Source organism: Coregonus clupeaformis, chromosome 12, assembly GCF_020615455.1.
Source record: "Coregonus clupeaformis isolate EN_2021a chromosome 12, ASM2061545v1, whole genome shotgun sequence".
Taxonomy (NCBI): Eukaryota; Metazoa; Chordata; class Actinopteri; order Salmoniformes; family Salmonidae; genus Coregonus; species Coregonus clupeaformis.
Window position 1 is genome coordinate 27,098,444 of NC_059203.1, and position 19,977 is coordinate 27,118,420.

The 19,977-nt window shown below is 44.4% G+C and overlaps 1 protein-coding gene across 11 annotated transcripts in view; it reads left to right on the forward strand.

Annotated features, from left to right (window-relative positions):
* The window catches only part of LOC121578145 (neurofascin), a 203,693-nt gene that overhangs the window by 57,490 nt on the left and 126,226 nt on the right, over positions 1-19,977 (forward strand). For 10 of the 11 annotated variants that reach the window (XM_041892279.2, XM_041892281.2, XM_041892285.2 and 7 more), the window contains exon 1: positions 12,491-12,601. The exons of the other annotated variant lie outside the window; for it this stretch is intronic. The gene's annotated coding sequence lies outside the window, so the exon portion shown is untranslated. Of the gene's footprint in view, positions 1-12,490; positions 12,602-19,977 lie in introns of those variants that run through there. 11 annotated transcript variants of the gene reach the window in all.

Below are 19,977 nucleotides of genomic sequence, written 5' to 3' on the forward strand. Positions count from 1 at the left end.
TTGAAAAATCTCAAATATAAAATATATTTTGATTTGTTTAACACTTTTTTGGTTACTACATGATTCAATATGTGTTATTTAATAGTTTTGATTTCTTCACTATTATTCTACAATGTAGAAAATAGTAAAAAAATAAAGAACAACCCTTGAATGAGTTGGTGTTGTAAAACTTTTGACTGGTAGTGTAAGTATTCACGTGCGTGTGTGTAGCCTCTCTGCTAGCCCCTACATACTGCTTGGACACTCTAGTGGTCAGTCTCTTTTCCACTCATGTTTTTACTTCTCTATTCTCTGTATGCAAACCTTCACACAGTGCCCCCATTGACCACCCCAATAACCTCTGGACTGGTTAACACAGAGCTCCCATTGACCACCCCAATAACCTCTGGACTGGTTAACATAGAGCCCCCATTGACCACCCCAATAACCTCTGGACTGGTTAACACAGAGCCCCCATTGACCACCCCAATAACCTCTGGACTGGTTAACACAGAGCCCCCATTGACCACCCCAATAACCTCTGGACTGGTTAACACAGAGCCCCCATTGACCACCCCAATAACCTCTGGACTGGTTAACACAGAGCCCCCATTGACCACCCCAATAACATCTGGACTGGTTAATACAGGAGCCCACACTACAGATGACAGCAGAGGAAGGAATGTGATACATTCTCCCTCCATTATTAGGGAAAACCCACTGTGTCCTTTAGACAGACCCATAGAGAGAACACAACCAGCTAACAGTGTGCGTGTATTTTTGTGCTGGGCTAAAGCATGTTTTGCTTTGTTTCTTTTGAAGACTCCAATACACTACTGTACTTTATAACAATTTTAACAATGAATTCCGATACACACTCCTATCGGTCAATATTAGTATGATCTCCCAAGGGGTTACACGGTCCAGTGGGATACCTGAAGCTAATGGATGTCTAGACCTACAGTAACTATCCCAGCTGCCCACTGCACTGAGGCTAGGAAATACTATCACCACCGATAAATCTACAATAATCGAGAATTTCAACAAGCATTTTGCTAGGGCTGGCCATGCTTTCCACCTGGATACCACTACCCCGGCCATCAGCTCTGCACCCTCCGCTGCAACTTGCCCATGCCCCCCCGCTTCTCCTTCACACAAATTCAGACAGTTGATGTTCTGAAAGAGCTGCAAAATCTGGACCCCTACAAATCATCTGGGCTAGACAATCTGGACCCTTTCTTTCTAAAACTAGCCGCCGAAATTGTCGCAACCCCTATTACTAGCCTGTTCAACCTCTCTTTCGTAACGTCTGAGATCCCCAGAGATTGGATAGCTGCCGCGGTCATCCCCCTCTTCAAAGGGGGTGACACTCTAGATCCAAACTGTTACAGACCTATATCCATCCTGCCCTGCCTTTCGAAAGTTTTTGAAAGCCAAGTTAACAAACAGATCACCGACCATTTCGAATCCCACCGTACCTTCTCCGCTATGCAATCCGGTTTCCGAGCTGGTCATGGGTGCACCTCAGCCACGCTCAAGGTCCTAAATGATATTATAACCATGATCGATAATAGACAGTACTGTGCAGCCGTCTTCATCGACCTGGCCAAGGCTTTCGACTCTGTCAACCACCACATTCTTATTGGCAGACTAAATAGCCTTGGTTTCTCAAATGACTGCCTCGCCTGGTTCACCAACTACTTCTCAGATAGAGTTCAATGTGTCAAATCGGAAGGCCTGTTGTCTGGACCTATGGCAGTCTCTATGGGGGTGCCACAGGGTTCAATTCTTGGGCCGACTCTTTTCTCTGTGTATATCAATGATGTCGCTCTTGCTGCTGGTGACTCTCAGATCCACCTCTATGCAGACAACACCATTTTGTATACATCTGGACCTTCATTGGACACTGTGTTAATAAACCTCCAAACGAGCTTCAATGCCATACAACACTCCTTCAGTAGCCTCCAACTGCTCTTAAACACTAGTAAAACTAAATGCATGCTCTTCAATCGAACGCTGCTGGCACCCGCCCACCCGACTAGAATCACTACTCTCGACGGGTCTGACCTAGAGTATGTGGACAACTACAAATACCTAGGTGTCTGGTTAGACTGTAAACTCTCCTTCCAGACTCACATTAAGAATCTCCAATCCAAAGATAAATCTAGAATCGGCTTCCTATTTCGCAACAAAGCCTCCTTCACTCATGCTGCCAAACATGCCCTCGTAAAACTGACTATCCTACCGATCCTTGACTTCGGCGATGTCATTTACAAAATAGCCTCCAACACTCTACTCAGCAAATTGGATGTAGTCTATCACAGTGCCATCCGTTTTGTCACCAAAGCCCCATATACTACCCACCATTGTGACCTGTACGCTCTTGTTGGCTGGTTCTCACTACATATTCGTCGCCAAACCCACTGGCTCCAGGCCATCTATAAATCACTGCTAGGCAAATCCCCGCCTTATCTTAGCTCATTGGTCACCATAGCAACACCCACCCGTAGTCTGCGCTCCAGCAGGTATATCTCACTGGTCATCCCCAAAGCCAACACCTCCTTTGGCTGCCATTCCTTCCAGTTCTCTGCTGCCAATGACTGGAACGAATTGCAAAAATATCTGAAGCTGGAGACTCTTATCTCCCTCACTAACTTTAAGCATCAGTTGTCAGAGCACCTTACCGATCAATGCACCTGTACACAGCCCATCTGAAATTAGCCCACCCAACTACCTCATCCCCATATTGTTATTTATTTTGCTCATTTGCACCCCAGTATCTCTATTTGCACATCATCTCTTGCACATCTATCATTCCAGTGTTAATACTAATTGTAATTATTTTGCACTATAGCCTATTTATTGCCTTACCTTCATAACTTGCTACATTTGCACACACTGTATATATATTTTCGGTTATATTTTTGACTTTATGTTTTGTTTTACCCTATATGTAACTCTCTGTTGTTGTTTTTATCGCACTGCTTTGCTTTATCTTGGCCAAGTCGCAGTTGTAAATGAGAACTTGTTCTCAACTGGGTTACCTGGTTAAATAAAGGTAAAAAAATAAAAAATATATATAACTTCATGATCATGGATGGGATATATAGCTTTTCCAGATGCTCAAAGCACTTTACATTACTCCCATGAAGTGTTAATGAGAAGTGAGAGCAACAGTAGTAGACAGCCACTGCTACAGCCTGCCACATCTTGCTACAGCCTGCTACATCTTGCTACAGACTGCTACAGGCCTCTAGACAGGACTGGAGCTGTATCTACTGTATACCACTGCTGTTCATTACGGTTTCTCTATTTAACTGTTGTTGACCCAGACAGAGAGAGAGAGAGAGAGCATAGGGCAATGGGACTTGCAGAGTGAACCTTTAATAGCCTTTCTGTTCTATTAGCCAGATAAATAATGAGGTTGTTTTATATACAGTATCTCTCCTTTTATTTGGCCCCTAAACCAAATCAAAAGCTGAGTCATCTGAGAGCAGGAAGAAGTCTTCTGACCCAGAAAATCATTATAATTATTACACCATCTGATCTGAACATCTATTTATTTATACATTCAAAGGTTTACTTTCAGAGGCCTATGTGTGAGTGTGTGTGTGTGTGAGTGTGTGTGTGTGTGTGTGTGTGTGTGTGTGCTGTGTAAAGCAGTATAAACAGCCCAGTGTGAAATACCTCAAACAGTGTTTAATAACCGAAGATATGCTAGAGTTCATGGGATGGGGTAACGTGTGTACGTGTGTACGTGTGTGTGTGTGTGAGACGCTTGGCCCCTGGAATAAAGTGAGCCCAGTTAGATCTGTCCTCTATAGTGTGTATACATTCTCTATCTCTCTCTCTCTCTCTCTCTCTCTCTCTCTCTCTCTCTCTCTCTCTCTCTCTCTCTCTCTCTCTCTCTCTCTCTCTCTCTCTCTCTCTCTCTCTCTCTCTCTCTCTCTCTCACTCTCTCTCCAAGCAGTCGATTAGGTTAGCATATGGTTTAATCATATGCGAGGAGGGTCATTAGCATGTTACTGGTGGGAAGGGGAGTGGGTTATTGATTGGTTGGGTAAGGGTGATTGGGTGAGGATAAACGGAGATGAGAGTGGGTAGACAGACGGGAGGTGAATTGCCGGACGGGGTGAGGAGGTCAATAATCCCCCCTGTCCCCCTTCCTGTCCCCCTCTCCTCTAGATGCTCCTCTGTGACCCCCAGCCTACTCAAGATGCTGTTGGGGATATGTAACATGACCCTGAAGCCTCTCTATACTCTCTTAGATACACCTCCCCCCACACACACACACCCTCGCTCCCTCTACACACTCATTTCTCCGCCCTAACTGCCCCCCTCCACGCACATGCATGCGCCCTCCTGATCACTCACGGATGCAAATCAAATCAAAATCTAATCAAATTGTATTGGTCGCATACACATATTTAGCAGATTATTGCGGGTGTAGCGAAATGCTTGTGTTCCTAGCTCCAACAGTGCAGTAAAAAGTTTTGAGAATGACACAAATACTAATATTCACAAAGTCTGCTGCCTCAGTTTTGATGATGGCAATTTGCATATACTCCAGAATGTCATGAAGAGTGATCAGATGAATTGCAATTAATTGCAAAGTCCCTCTTTGCCATGAAAATTTACTTAATCCCCAAAAAACATTTCCACTGCCTTTCAGCCCTGCCACAAAAGGACCAGCTGCCATCATGTCAGTGATTCTCTCGTTAACACAGGTCACTCTGTCATGCTGATTGAGTTAGAATAACAGACTGGAAGCTTTAAAAGGAGGGTGGTGCTTGAAATCATTGTTCTTCCTCTGTTAACCATGGTTACCTGCAAGGAAACACGTGCCGTCATCATTGCTTTGCACAAAAAGGGCTTCACAGGCAAGGATATTGCTGCTAGTAAGATTGCACCTAAATCAACCATTTATTGGATCATCAAGAACTTCAAGGAGAGAGGTTCAATTGTTATGAAGAAGGCGTCAGGTCGCCCAAGAAAGTCCAGCAAGCGCCAGGCCCGTCTCCTAAAGTTGATTCAGCTGCGGGATCGGGGCACCACCAGCAGGCAGGTGTGAGTGCATCTGCACGCACAGTGAGGTGAAGAGTTTTGGAGGATGGCCTGGTGTCAAGAAGGGCAGCAAAGAAGCCACTTCCCTCTAGGAAAAACATCAGGGACAGACTGATATTCTGCAAAAGGTACAGGGATTGGACTGCTGAGGACTGGGGTAAAGTCATTTTCTCTGATGAATCCCCTTTCCGATTGTTTGGGGCATCCGGAAAACACCTTGTCCGGAGAAGACAAGGTGAGCGCTACCATCAGTCCTGTGTCATGCCAACAGTAAAGCATCCTGAGACCATTCATGTGTGGGGTTGCTTCTCAGCCAAGGGAGTAGGCTCACTCACAATTTTGCCTAAGAACACAGCCATGAATAAAGAATGGTACCAACACATCCTCCGAGAGCAACTTCTCCCAACCATCCAAGAACAGTTTGGAGGCGACCAATGCCTTTTCCAGCATGATGGAACACCTTGCCATAAGGCAAAAGTGATAACTAAGTGGCTCGGGGAACAAAACATCGACATTTTGGGTCCATGGCCAGGAAACTCCCCAGACCTTAATCCCATTGAGAACTTGTGGTCGATCCTCAAGAGGCGGGTGGACAAACAAAAACCCACAAATTCTGACAAACTCCAAGCATTGATTATGCAAGAATGGGCTGCCATCAGTCAGGATGTGGCCCAGAAGTTAATTGACAGCATGCCAGGGCGGATTGCAGAGGTATTGAAAAAGAAGGGTCAACACTGCAAATATTGACTCTTTGCATAAACTTAATGTAATTGTCAATAAAAGCCTTTGACACTTATGGAATGCTTGTAATTATACTTCAATATACCATAGTAACATCTGACAAAAATATCTCATAACACTGAAGCAGCAAACTTTGTGAAGACCAATACTTGTGTCATTCACAAAACTTTTGACCACGACTGTACACAACAATACACACAAATCAAAAAAGTAAAATAATCGAATTAAGAAGTATAGAAATATTAGGACGAGCATTGTCGGAGTCCGGATTATAACTATATACAGGATACAGTGTCTTGCAAAAGTATTCACCCCCCTTGGCATTTTTCCTATTTTGTTGCCTTACAACCTAGAATTAAAATGGATTTTTTGGGGGTTTGTATCATTTGATTTACACAACATGCCTACCACTTTGAAGATGCAAAATATTTTTTATTGTGAAACAAACAAGAAATAAGACCAAAAAACTGAAAATGTGAGCGTCCATAACTATTCACCCCCCCAAAGTCAATACTTTGTAGAGCCACATTTTGCAGCAATTACAGCTGCAAGTCTCTTGGGGTATGTCTCTATAAGCTTGGCACATGTAGCCACTGGGAGTATTGCCCATTCTTCAAGGCAAAACTGCTCCAGCTTCTTCAAGTTGGATGGGTTCCGCTGGTGTACAGCAATCTTTAAGTCATACCACAGATTCTCAATTGGATTGAGGTCTGGGCTTTGGACGAGGCCATTCCAAGACATTTAAATGTTTCCCCTTAAACCACTCAAGTGTTGCTTTAGCAGTATGCTTAGGGTCATTGTCCTGCTGGAAGGTGAACCTCCGTCCCAGTCTCAAATCTCTGGAAGACTGAAACAGGTTTCCCTCAAGAATTTCCCTGTATTTAGCGCCATCTATAATTCATTCAATTCTGACCAGTTTCCCAGGAAAAACATCCCCACAGCATGATGCTGCCACCACCATGCTTCACTGTGGGGATGGTGTTCCCAGGGTGATGAGATGTGTTGGGTTTGTGCCAGACATAGCGTTTTCCTTGATGGCCAAAAAGCTCAATTTTTGTCTCATCTGACCAGAGTACCTTCTTCCATATGTTTGGGGAGTCTCCCACATGCGTTTTGGCGAACACCAAACGTGTTTGCTTATTTTTTTCTTTAAGCAATGGTTTTTTTCTGGCCACTCTTCCGTAAAGCCCAGCTCTTTGGAGCGTGCGGCTTAAAGTGGCCCTATAGACAGATACTCCAATCTCCGCTGTGGAGCTTTGCAGCTCCTTCAGGGTTATTTTTGGGCTCTTTGTTGCCTCTCTGATTAATGCCCTCCTTGCCTGGTCCGTGAGTTTTGGTGGGTGGCCCTTTCTTGGCAGGTTTGTTGTGGTGCCATATTCTTTCAATTTTTTAATAATGGATTTAATGGTGCTCCGTGGGATGTTCAAAGTTTCAGATATTATTTTATAACCCAACCCTGATCTGTACTTCTCCACAACTTTGTCCCTGACCTGTTTGGAGAGCTTCTTGGTCTTCATGGTGCCGCTCGTTTTGTGTTGCCCCTTGCTTAGTAGTGTTGCAGACTCTGGGGCCTTTCAGAACAGGTGTATTTATACTGAGATCATGTGACAGATCATGTGAAACTTAGATAGCACACAGGTGGACTTTATTTAACTAATTATGTGACTTCTGAAGGTAATTGGTTGCACCAGGTCTTATTTAGGGGCTTCATAGCAAAGGGGGTGAATACATATGCACGCACCACTTTTCCGTTATTTATTGTTTTAAATTTTTTTAACAAGTCATTTTTTTCATTTCACTTCACCAATTTGGACTATTTTGTGTATGTAGCTCAGCTGGTAGAGCACAGCGCTTGTAACGCCAAGGTAGTGGGTTCGATCCCCGGGACCACCCATACACAAAAATGTATGCACGCATGACTGTAAGTCGCTTTGGATAAAAGCGTCTGCTAAATGGCATATTCTTATTATTACATGAAATCCAAATAAAAAACCATTTAAATTACAGTTTGTAATGCAACAAAATAGGAATTACGCCAAGGGGGATGAGAACTACTACCAGAGGTAGTGTAGCTCAGGCCCCGTGTATCTCAGTTGGTAGGGCATGGCGTTTGCAACGCTAGGGTTGTGGGTTCAATTCCCACAGGGGGACAGTATAAAAAAAGTATGAAAATGTATGCACTCACTAACTGTAAGTCGCTCTGGATAAGAGCGTCTGCTAAATGACAAAAAAAAAACTTTTACAAGGCACTGTATATGTGATGGGATATATAGACAAAATGGACAGTATATGGATAGAATAGTTAAATAGGATAGGCCTTGACCAGAATACACTATATAGTTGAAGTCGGAAATTTACATATACTTAGGTTGGAGTCATTAAAACTCGTTTTTCAACCTCTCCACTAATTTCTTGTTAACGAACTATAGTTTTGGCAAGTCGGTTAGGACATCTACTTTGTGCATGACACAAGTAATTTTTCCAACAATTGTTTACAGACAGAATATTTCACTTATAATTCACTGTATCACAATTCCAGTGGGTCAGAAGTTTACATACACTAAGTTGACTGTGCCTTTAAACAGCTTGGAAAATTCCAGAAAATAATGTCATGGCTTTAGAAGCTTCTGATAGGCTAATTGACATCATTTGAGTCAATTGGAGGTGTACCTGTGGATGTATTTCCAGGCCTACCTTCAAACTCAGTGCCTCTTTGCTTGACATCATGGGAAAATCAAAAGAAATCAGCCAAGACCTCAGAAAAAAAATTGTAGACCTCCACAAGTCTGGTTAATCCTTGGGAGCAATTTCCAAACGCCTGAAGGTACCACGTTCATCTGTACAAACAATAGTACGCAAGTATAAACACCATGGGACCATGCAGCCGTCATACCGCTCAGGAAGGAGACACGTTCTGTCTCCTAGAGATTAACGTACTTTGGTGCGAAAAGTGCAAATCAGTCCCAGAACAACAGCAAAGGACCCTGTGAAGATGCTGGAGGAAACAGGTACAAAAGTATCTATATCCACAGTAAAACGAGTCCTATATCGACATAACCTGAAAGGCTGCTCATCAAGGAAGAAGCCACTGCTCTAAAACCACCATAAAAAATCCAGACTATGGTTTGCAACTGCAAAGATCGTACTTTTTGGAGAAATGTCCTCTGGTCTGATGAAACAAAAATATAACCGTTTGGCCATAATGACCATAGTTATGTTTGAAGGACAAAGGGGGTGGCTTCCAAGCCGAAGAACACCATCCCAACCGTGAAGCACGGGGGTGGCAGCATCATGCTGTGGGAGTGCTTTGCTGCAGGAGGGACTGGTGCACTTCACAAAATAGATGGCATCATGAGGAAGGAAAATTATGTGGATATATTGAAGCAACATCTCAAGACATCAGTCAGGAAGTTAAAGCTTGGTCGCAAATGGGTCTGCCAAATGGACAATGACCCCAAGCATACTTCCAAAGTTGTGGCAAAATGGCTTAAGGACAACAAAGTCAAGGTGTTGGAGTGGCCATCACAAAGCCCTGACCTCAATCCTATAGAAAAATTGTGGGCAGAACTGAAAAAGCGTGTGTGAGCAAGGAGGCCTACAAACCTGACTCAGTTACACCAGCTCTGTCAGGAGGAATGGGCCAAAATTCACCCAACTTATTGTGGGAAGCTTGTGGAAGGCTACCCGAAACGTTTGACCCAAGTTAAACAATTTAAAGGCAATGCTACCAAATACTAATTGAGTGTATGTAAACTTCTGACCCACTGGGAATGTGATGAAAGAAATAAAAGCTGAAATACATAATTCTCTCAACTAATATTCTGACATTTCACATTCTTAAAATAAAGTGGTGATCCTAACTGACCTAAGACAGATAATTCTTACTAGGATTAAATGTCAGGAATTGTGAAAAACTGAGATTAAATGTATTTGGCTAAGGTGTATGTAAACTTCCGACTTCAACTGTACATATGAAGTTGGTAAAACAGTATGTAAACATTATTATAGTGACCAGTGTTCCATGACTATGTACATATGGCAGCAGCCTCTAATGAGCATGGTAGAGTAACCGGGTGGTAGCCAGCTAGTGACAGTGACTAAGTTCAGGGCAGTGTACTGGGCGGAGGCTGGCTAGTGGTGACTATTTAACAGTCTGATGGCCTTGAGATAGAATATGTTTTTCAGTCTCTCAGTCCCAGCTTTGATGCACCTGTACTGACCTCGCTTTCTGGATGGTAGCGGGGTGAACAGGCCGTGGCTCAGGTGGCTGAGGTCCTTGATGATCTTCTTGGCCTTCCTTTGATACCGGGAGCTGTAGATGTCCTGGAGGGCAGGCAGTGTGTCCCCAGTGATGCGTTGGGTAGACCGCTCCACCCTCTGTAGAGCCCTGCGTTTGCGGACGGTGCAGTTGCCGTACTATAAAAGTTTGTGAGGGTCTTAGTGGCCAAGCCGAATTTCTTCAGTCTCCTGAGGTTGAAGAGGCGCTGTTGCACCTTCTTCACCATACTGTCTGTGTGGGTGGGCCATTTCAGATTGTCAGTGATGTGTACACTGAGGAACTTGAAGTTTTTCACCTTCTCCACCGCAGCACTGTCGTATGTGGATGGGGGGCGAGCTCCCTCTGCTGTCTCCTGAAATACACGATCAGCTCTTTTGTTTTGTTGACGTTGAGGGAGAGGTTATTGTCCTGGCACCACTCTACCATGGCCCTCACCTCCTCCCTGTAGGCTGTCTCATCATCGTTGGCAATCAGGCCTACCACTGTTGTGTTGTTTGCAAACTTGATGGTTGAGTTGGAGAGTACAGGAGGGGGCTGAGCACGCACCCTTGTTGAGGATCAGCGTAGTGGAGGTGTTGTTGCCTACCATCACCACCTGGGGGGGCGGCCCGTCCAGGACCCAGTTGCACAGGCCGGGGTTCAGATCCAGGACCCCAAGATGAATTATGAGCTTGGAGGTTACTATGGTGTTGAAGGCTGAGCTGTAGTCAATGAACAGCATTCTTACATAGGTATTCCTCTTGTCCAGATGGGATAGGGTGGTGTGCAGTGCGATGGCGATTGCATCATCTGTGGATCTATTGGTGCGGTTTGCAAATTGCAGTGGGTCTAGGGTAAGGTGGAGGTGATATGGTCCTTAACTAGCCTTTCAAAGCACTTCATGATGACAGAAGTGAGTGCTATGGGGCGATAGTCATTTAGTTCAGTTATCGTCGCTTTCTTGGGTACAGGAACAATGGTGGACATCTTGAAGCAAGTGGGGACAACAGACTGGGCTAGGGAGAGATTGAAAATGTCCATATTAACTCCAGCCAGCTGGTCTGCACATCCTCTGAGGACACGGCTAGGGATGCCGTCTGGGCTGGCAGCCTTGCGAGGGTTAACGCGCTTAAATGTCTTACTCATGTCAGCCACGGAGAACGAGAGCTCACAGTCCATGGGAGCGGTGGTGGCCTGCATTGGCAGCACTGTGTTTTCCTCAAAGTGGGCGAAGAAGGTGTTTAGCTTGTCCGGGAGCAAGACGTCATTGTTTTCCCTTAATAATCGGTGATTGTCTGGAGTCCCTGCCATATACTTCTCGTGTCTGAGCCGTTGAATTGCAGCTCCACTTGTTCTCTGTATTAACATTTTGCCTGTGTGATTGCCTTATGAAGGGCATAACTGGACTGTTTGTATTCTGCCATATTCCCAGCCACCTTGCCATGGTTAAATGCGGTGGTCCGCACTTTCAGTTTTGCGCGAATGCTGCCATCTATCCATGGTTTTTGGTTTGGGTAGGTTTTAATAGTCACAGTGGGAACAACATCCCCTATACACTTCCTGATGAACTCAGTCACCGTGTCCGTGTATACGTCAATGTTATTCTCAGAGGCAACCCGGAACATATCCCAGTCCGCGTGATCAAAACAATCTTAAAGCATGGATTCCGATTGGTCAGACCAGCATTTAACAGTCCTTACCACAGGTACTTCCCGATTTGAGTTTCTTCCTATAGGAAGGGAGGAGCAGGATGGAGGCGTGATCTGATAAACATACACCCACCCACACGATCTGATAAACATACACCCACCCACACGATCTCTCTATCTCTGGCCTGCCTGAACCCTCCAGCCATGGTAGTGTCGGCCATGACAATGCTGTAATCCCTCCCAGCTGAGGTTCTACCTCGGTGGGCTACATCTCCAGCTATGTCTAGGAGGATGGAACAGCATGCATGGACGAGCGTGGGTGTGTGTGTGTATGGACATGTGTTAATATGTGTGTGTGTGTTTGTTCTTGGTGTGTGTTCATGCATGATTGACTGTGTCTTATAAATGCGTGTGAATGTGCTCTGCATGTGTTTTCACACATGGATGACGTGTGTGTTTGGACTCTCTTGTGTTCATGTATGTACGTATGTGTGCTTGAGCGCGCTTGTGTGTAGATGCATTTGTGTGTCTTTGGCTGGGTTTGGCTGCGTGTGTGTGTGTGTGTGTGTGTGCGAGCTGTGTGTGTGTGTGTGTGTGTGTGTGTGTGTGTGTGTGTGTGTGTGTGTGTGTGTGTGTGTGTGTGTGTGTGTGAGCGAGCGTGCATGGGTGCGTGTGTTTCCGATCAAGCAGTGGATGGTGTATGCCCTGGGGCTAATTAATAATTCATGAGATGGGCAGGGAGAAGGCAAGGGGGCAGCGGCAGATGGAGGATCTGCATGTGGGAGTGGGAGTGTGTGGATGTGGAACGAGTCAGAGCGAGGAGGACAGAGAGAGAGAGAGAGAGAGAGAGAAGCAGTATTCTCAAGGGGAGCACAATTTCACCTGATCAGGAAACCGTCTCCACGGAGAGGTAACTTGTCTCTCTTTAGAGATGTGAGTGTATCTGTGTGTGTGTGTGTCTGTGTGTGTGTGTGTTGCGCTGTCTGTGCCAGGCAGAAAGAGGCTTTTGTTAGAGAGCTCTGCTCTGTCTGATTCAAAGACAGACATGAGGATGGTAATTGTGTGTGTGTGCTCTCATTTGCAGAGCGAGCGTTTACTGCTGTGTTTTTGTTTGCATATGGAAGTTTCATTCATATTTTTCTTGTGGCTGCACATGTTCACTCTACCGTGCTTTGTAGGATTTTAAAATATACGTTTTATTTGTAAAAACTGTTTCTGATCGTCCTATTGTTGATATTATCATACAGTAATGTTGTCATTCATGAACATGAAAAATCCTTCCAATCCTCTTGAGGAATATTGAAATTGTTCTCATCAAACTGTTCCATTTGTCTGTGGTATTCATTGTCCCACACAAAAGCTGTTTTATTTCATTTTTTTGGAATCATCATGTAATCAATCATCAAAGCTATGAGGTGGTTAGTTTGTCTATCTAGTTAGTGTATTCTGTCATTTGTCTGTCACATAATTGTATGGTGGTTTGCTATATTGTAAGCTTTGTAAGCCAGAAAGGACATTTTTATAATTTATTAACAGTGTGTGTAGCAGTGTCAATACTACCAGATACACAAACAAAACACACACACACACACACACACACACACACACACACACACACACACACACACACTCTCTAAATCTGTCTGACACAGTTGATTGCTGGTATTGACAAACCAGTGTAGTCAAGTGTACATGTCACTTCTGCCCATTGCCCATCATACTCTGTCTCTTTAAAGGGGCAATCCGCATTTGAAACAATAACAAAATCCCCCACCTCTGTTTTGGTAAAAAGCTGAGGGATGGGCCTAGAGAAATGTAACCACTCTCAAATTGATAGACCGAGCTATGGAAGCAAGGGCTGACCATCCAAGGTATCAAAATGATAGTTTTAAGCGTTTTGAAGCTATACAGTGTTTGTTTACATTTACAATGTTTACAAACATTAGAATAAAACAAGCTTATATTTTGGGTTCTGATGGGGTTTGACAGTTGAACTAAGCTCAGAGGCATTTATAAGTTATATTCTTCAAGAATAAATTGGTATATATAATTCATTTATAAGTTAAATGGATGTAGCAACTGCAGATTGCCCATTTAATAATATGCCATTTATCAGTGGTCATCCATACTCTGTCTGTCTGTACTGTGTACTGAGTGTCTGGTGTATGGGTGTGTACTGTGTCTGTACTGAGTGTCTGTTGTGTACTGTGTCTGTACTGAGTGTCTGTTGTGTACTGTGTCTGTACTGAGTGTCTGGTGTATCGGTGTGTACTGTGTCTGTACTGAGTGTATGTTGTGTACTGTGTCTGTACTGAGTGTCTGGTGTATCGGTGTGTACTGTGCCTGTACTGAGTGTATGTTGTGTACTGTGTCTGTACTGAGTGTCTGGTGTATCGGTGTGTACTGTGTCTGTACTGAGTGTCTGGTGTATCGGTGTGTACTGTGTCTGTACTGAGTGTCTGTTGTGTACTGTGTCTGTACTGAGTGTCTGGTGTATCGGTGTGTACTGTGTCTGTACTGAGTGTCTGGTGTATGGGTGTGTATTGTGTCTGTACTGAGTGTCTGGTGTATCGGTGTGTACTGTGTCTGTACTGAGTGTCTGTTGTGTACTGTGTCTGTACTGAGTGTCTGGTGTATCGGTGTGTACTGTGTCTGTACTGAGTGTCTGTTGTGTACTGTGTCTGTACTGAGTGTCTTGTGTATCGGTGTGTACTGTGTCTGTACTGAGTGTCTGATGTATCGGTGTGTACTGTGTCTGTACTGAGTGTCTGGTGTATCGGTGTGTACTGTGTCTGTACTGAGTGTCTGGTGTATGGGTGTGTACTGTGTCTGTACTGAGTGTCTGGTGTATCGGTGTGTACTGTGTCTGTACTGAGTGTCTGGTGTATCGGTGTGTACTGTGTCTGGCTACAATGGCTACTCCCTCTGCCTCTCTGGTGATGCCATTGTCATTACTCTCCAATGCGTGTGTGCGTGTGTGTGTGCGCATGTGCGTGTAAGCTCATTTACCTGCTGATGGATTCTTGTCTCTCCCAGTGTGTTTGGTAACCTGGTCATGCTGCTGTCTCCTGTCAGTATTGATGCAAGTGTGTGTGTGTTCTGTGTTGTCAGCAGTGTTCCAGTTTTGAGCTGCTGTCAGACAAATGGTAGTTCTTTGTGTCAGAACACACCTTAGCTGACCATTAGTCAGTCAGTCACACACACACATGTTTGTTTTAGTATCTTTGTGGGGACCAAACAATTTATTCCTATTCAAAATCCTAGGGTGTTTCTCAAAATGCATACTACCGTGCTCCGAGCTGCAAATTGGAGCACGGGAGGGTCGGAGTATGAGTCCATATCAAAGTATTCGAAACGGAGCACTGAGGGCACTTCTTGAATGCGTACTCCGTTTGTACATATTTTGAAGCATGCATCGATGCAAGATTCAACGGAAAGTAGAGAAAATACACTCCGACTTCAGAATGGAATGTTGCCTATTCACTTCTTATATGTTGCCTGACTACAATATTTTATCTTGATATGTTAATAAATACATGCTGTGTTAATTTTGGCATGTTTACCTGCCTACGTACCATAGATAGCAAGCCCACAATAAGTCAATAGGGCTAACTGGCTAGTACTGTTAGCTAGCCAGATAGCCACAAAGAATTGTTAGCTAGCTACCCATGAAGAATTGCCATCTATCTTCCATAATATTAGTTTTAAGTCATTTTTGCCTGTTAAACTATCTGGCTAGCTACATTATAATGATTCACATATAGCCCGCTGATAGTTCTGAATTAAAATGTTTGCTTTGTGTATATCTTGTTTCGTCTCTATTGCCATTGTTGTCCTGGCTGGAAGACGGTTCAGTGAATGGGTACCGTAAGAACATAGTAAGTCAATTGGGCTAACTGGCTAGCTAGCTAGCCACGAATAATTGGTAGCTACCAATGAAAAATGTACATCTACCTTGCATAACATTAGTTTTAGGTCATTTTTGCCTGGTAAACTAGCTGGCTAGCTATATTTTTACGATTCACATATTTAGCTGATAATTCTGCAGTAAAACGTTTGCTTTGTGTATATCTTGTTTCGTCTCTATTGCCATTGTTGTCCTGGCTGGAAGACGGTTCAGTGAATGGGTACCGTAAGTCCATAGTAAGTCAATTGGGCTAACTGGCTAGCTAGCTAGCCACGAATAATTGGTAGCTACCCATGAAAAATGTACATCTACTTTGCATAACATTAGTTTTAGGTCATTTTTGCCTGGTAAACTAGCTGGCTAGCTAGATTTTTACGATTCACATATTTAGCTGATAATTCTGCAGTAAAACGTTTGCTTTGTGTATATCTTGTTTCGTCTATTTTTGCCATCATAACCATGTCATAATATGTCATTACAGCTGACATAACGTGTCATAACCTTTTATAATATGGTCATAACACTGTCATGACACATATATTTAGACCTGTTGTTACATATATTGCGTTATTTTATGGTTGGTTATGACACCTACTTAAGACTGTCAAAACCCACAAAACCTTCCACACAAGGCAAACCATTCCATTACACCATAGCCTGCTTGTCAACAGAATGTTTGTTATACAAAATTTTCTGAATTTTACCATATTCAATTATCATTGTAATTATGCACACATTGTTGTCAGACATGCACCTACCCCAATGCTCTGTTGCTGATTTTAATGCAGAAGCAGATTTCCGGAGCAGGACAAGACACCCTTTTTAACTGATGACTGACATAAGGGCATGTACATGATAGCCTATCTGGCATATATGATTATGATGGTTATTTAAAATGATGGAAAAAAACATGACTGTAAAGAATGAATTACAACAACAACAACAACAAAGGACTTAAGAGAGGGGTAGTGTTATACAGGGCCTCTTAGAAAGTGTGTGTTTGTGTGTGTGTGAGATGACAGAGGAGAGGACAGATGGGGGGACAGAGCAGAGGACAGATGACTGGACAGAGCAGAGGACAGAGCAGAGGACAGAGCAGAGGACAGAGCAGAGGACAGAGGCCTAATGGATACAGATGGCCTTTCACTGTTAATATTGGAGCCTTCAAATCAACCTCACCATCCCCCGTTCCTCTCATCCCCTCATCCCCCTCTCCATCGCCCTTCTCGACTACCCTTGGGGGCAGATCAGAACATATTCTCACTATAGGACTGGACATGTTCTCTCAGATAGACAGGGGGGAGAGACTGTAGATGTCAGACCAGGATGCATAGTGAGTACTGAGGTAGTAAATTGGGACTCATAGTCAATCTGTCACAGTGATATTAAGGCAGTAGAAGACACAGTGATGTGATGTATTGTAAGGCAGCAGAAGACACAGTGATGTGATGTGATGTATTGTAAGGCAGCAGAAGACAGTGATATAATGTATTGTAAGGCAGCAGAAGACACAGTGATATGCTCTTCCTCCCGGGGAAGGACTGCCCGCTCCATGATCTTGCCATCACGGTTGAGAACTCCATTGTGTCCTCCTCCCAGAGTGAAGAACCTTGGCGTGACCCTGGACAATACCCTGTCGTTCTCCGCTAACATCAAAGCGGTGACCCGATCCTGCAGGTTATGCTCTACAACATTCGCAGAGTACGACCCTACCTTACACAGAAAGCGGCACAGGTCCTAATCCAGGCACTTGTCATCTCCCGTCTGGATTACTGCAACTCGCTGTTGGCTGGGCTTCCTGCCTGTGCCATTAAAGCCCTTCAACTTATCCAGAATGCTGCAGCCCGTCTGGTGTTCAACCTTACCAAGTTCTCTTATGTCACCCCGCTCCTCCGCACACTCCACTGGCTTCCAGTTGAGGCTCGCATCTACTATAAGACCATGGTGTTTGCCTACGGAGCTGTGAGGGGAATGGCACCTCCTTACCTTCAGGCTCTGATCAGACCCTACACCCAAACGAGGGCACTACGTTCATCCACCTCTGTCCTGCTAGCTCCCCTACCTCTACGGAAGCACAGTTCCCGCTCAGCCCAGTCAAAGCTATTCGCTGCTCTGGCACCCCAATGGTGGAACATGCTCCCCCACGACGCCAGGACAGCAGAGTCACTGGCCACCTTCTGGAGACACTTGAAACCCTACCTCTTTAAGGAATACCTGGAATAGTATAAAGTAATCCTTCTTCCCCCACCCCCCATAAAAAAAAAGACAAGAAAAAAGGTGGTTGTCCCACTGGCTATCATAAGTTGAATGCACCAATTTGTAAGTCGCTCTGGATAAGAGCGTCTGCTAAATGATGTAAATGTATTGTAAGGCAGCAGAATATTGTAGGCATATTTTTGCTTCCTCTAACACTTTATTCACTCATCCACCTCTCCATCCTCCACTCTCCATCTATCCTTCCCCCTCTCTATCCTTCTCTCTCCATCCCTTTCTCTCATCGTATCTCCCTCCCCCTCTCTTTCCCTCCATCTCTCCCCCTCTCTCTTCCTCCGTCTCCATCCCTCCATCCCTGCCATTCTAAGCCCAGTGTTTTATGTAACAGAGATTTGCCACTGATGACTCTCCTCCTCTGTCATGTAAAGTTAATCTTTTCACCACGTGTCTTGTCACAACGCCTGCTAAGCATTTCTGTCCCATCACGCTGGTCGCTGTGTATGTATATGTGTGTCGTCAGATAAACCAATCAGTAGAATAAAAAACACCATATACAGCAAAAAGGCCAGTCAGAGAAAAGGCCATGTTTTAGCCCACGTGTTAGAGCTTTGACTGAACATCACCTTCTGAGTTTAGTGTTCAGCAGTGAATGGTCTAGACTCTTCTAGAGAACTATTCTGTGTGTCACAGGGGAACACAGGAAGGTTTCCCTGATTACCTGGCAACCCTCTGACAAAGCCACGTAACCCGCAACAACAGAAAAGATGAGAGGAGAAGGGAATTGATGAGGAGAGGAAGAGAGAAGAGGGGGGTGAGGGAGGAGAGCAGGAAGTCAAAGTATTTTGTTCCCAGGTGGGGATGCAGATGTTGTGCCCGTGAGCCAGGCACTTAACCTACATTACTCCATCTTTGTGTGTGTCATTTGTGTGTGTGTTGTCCTTATGTGTGTGTTATCTGTACCCAAAGCCCCCTAGGATATGCCTGCTACTGTAAGACACACTATCAAACATTTACACTCTGTAGCATAGCCTACTGTAACACGTGCTAAAAGGCCCAGACAGCATGGTGATAACCTACATAACTTCACTGCCTGTCCAGATGTGTTTGTGGAGTATATCTCTACTGTAAGGCCTGCAGGATAAGACTGTCTGCTACTCTAAGTCAAAGAACAACTCTCTTTTGCTCTCTCTCTCTCTTTCTGTCTCTTTCTACTCATGAGAGAGAGAGAGAGAGAGAGAGAGAGAGAGAGAGAGAGAGAGAGAGAGAGAGAGAGAGAATTGAGTCGCTACTCATGTCTCTGTGAGTGACTGCTATGGTTAACTTACCATCTCCTTTACCATCAGGGCTACTGTATAACACAAACACACATACATTTCAAAGACAAAATTTGTCTGTCTAAATCTCAATCTACCAACACCCCTAGCCTACCCTCTGCTGCCCTCTCCTCTGCTGTCCTCTCCTCTCCTCTGCTGTCATCTCATCTCCTCTCCTCTGCTGTCATCTCATCTCCTCTCCTCTGCTGTCATCTCATCTCCTCTCCTCTGCTGTCATCTCATCTCCTCTCCTCTGCTGTCCTCTCATGTCCTCTCCTCTGCTGTCATCTCATCTCCTCTCCTCTGCTGTCATCTCCTCTCCTCTGCTGTCATCTCATCTCTCCTTTGCTGTCATCTCATCTCCTCTCCTCTCCTCTCCTCTCCTCTGCTGTCCTCTCATGTCTTCTCTTCTCTTCTCTTCTCTTCTCTTCTCTTCTCTTCTCTTCTCTTCTCTTCTCTTCTCTTCTCTTCTCTTCTCTTCTCTTCTCTTCTCTTCTCTTCTCTTCTCTTCTCTTCTCTTCTCTTCTCTTCTCTTCTCTCCCTCTATTCTCCACCAAACATTTGAGTCTGAGTGAGGATGCTGTTTGAGTTGATTGTGACATTGTGACCATAATGAGAGCTTTTCTTAGTGGGCATATGTTATTGTGTCTGAGAGGAACCACAGCCAATGTTTAGCTTCTCTGGCCTCCGTCTGTCTGTTAGGATGGGCTGAGGGAAGACTGAAGTCTTCAGATTATATTTAAACCAAAAAGACAGTTGGTATTAAGAAAGACCAGCTCATCAGCATGCACATATATTATCCCCTGCCGTCCCCCTGACTAACTGTAGCAGCCCCAATCAGGCTTCAATCAA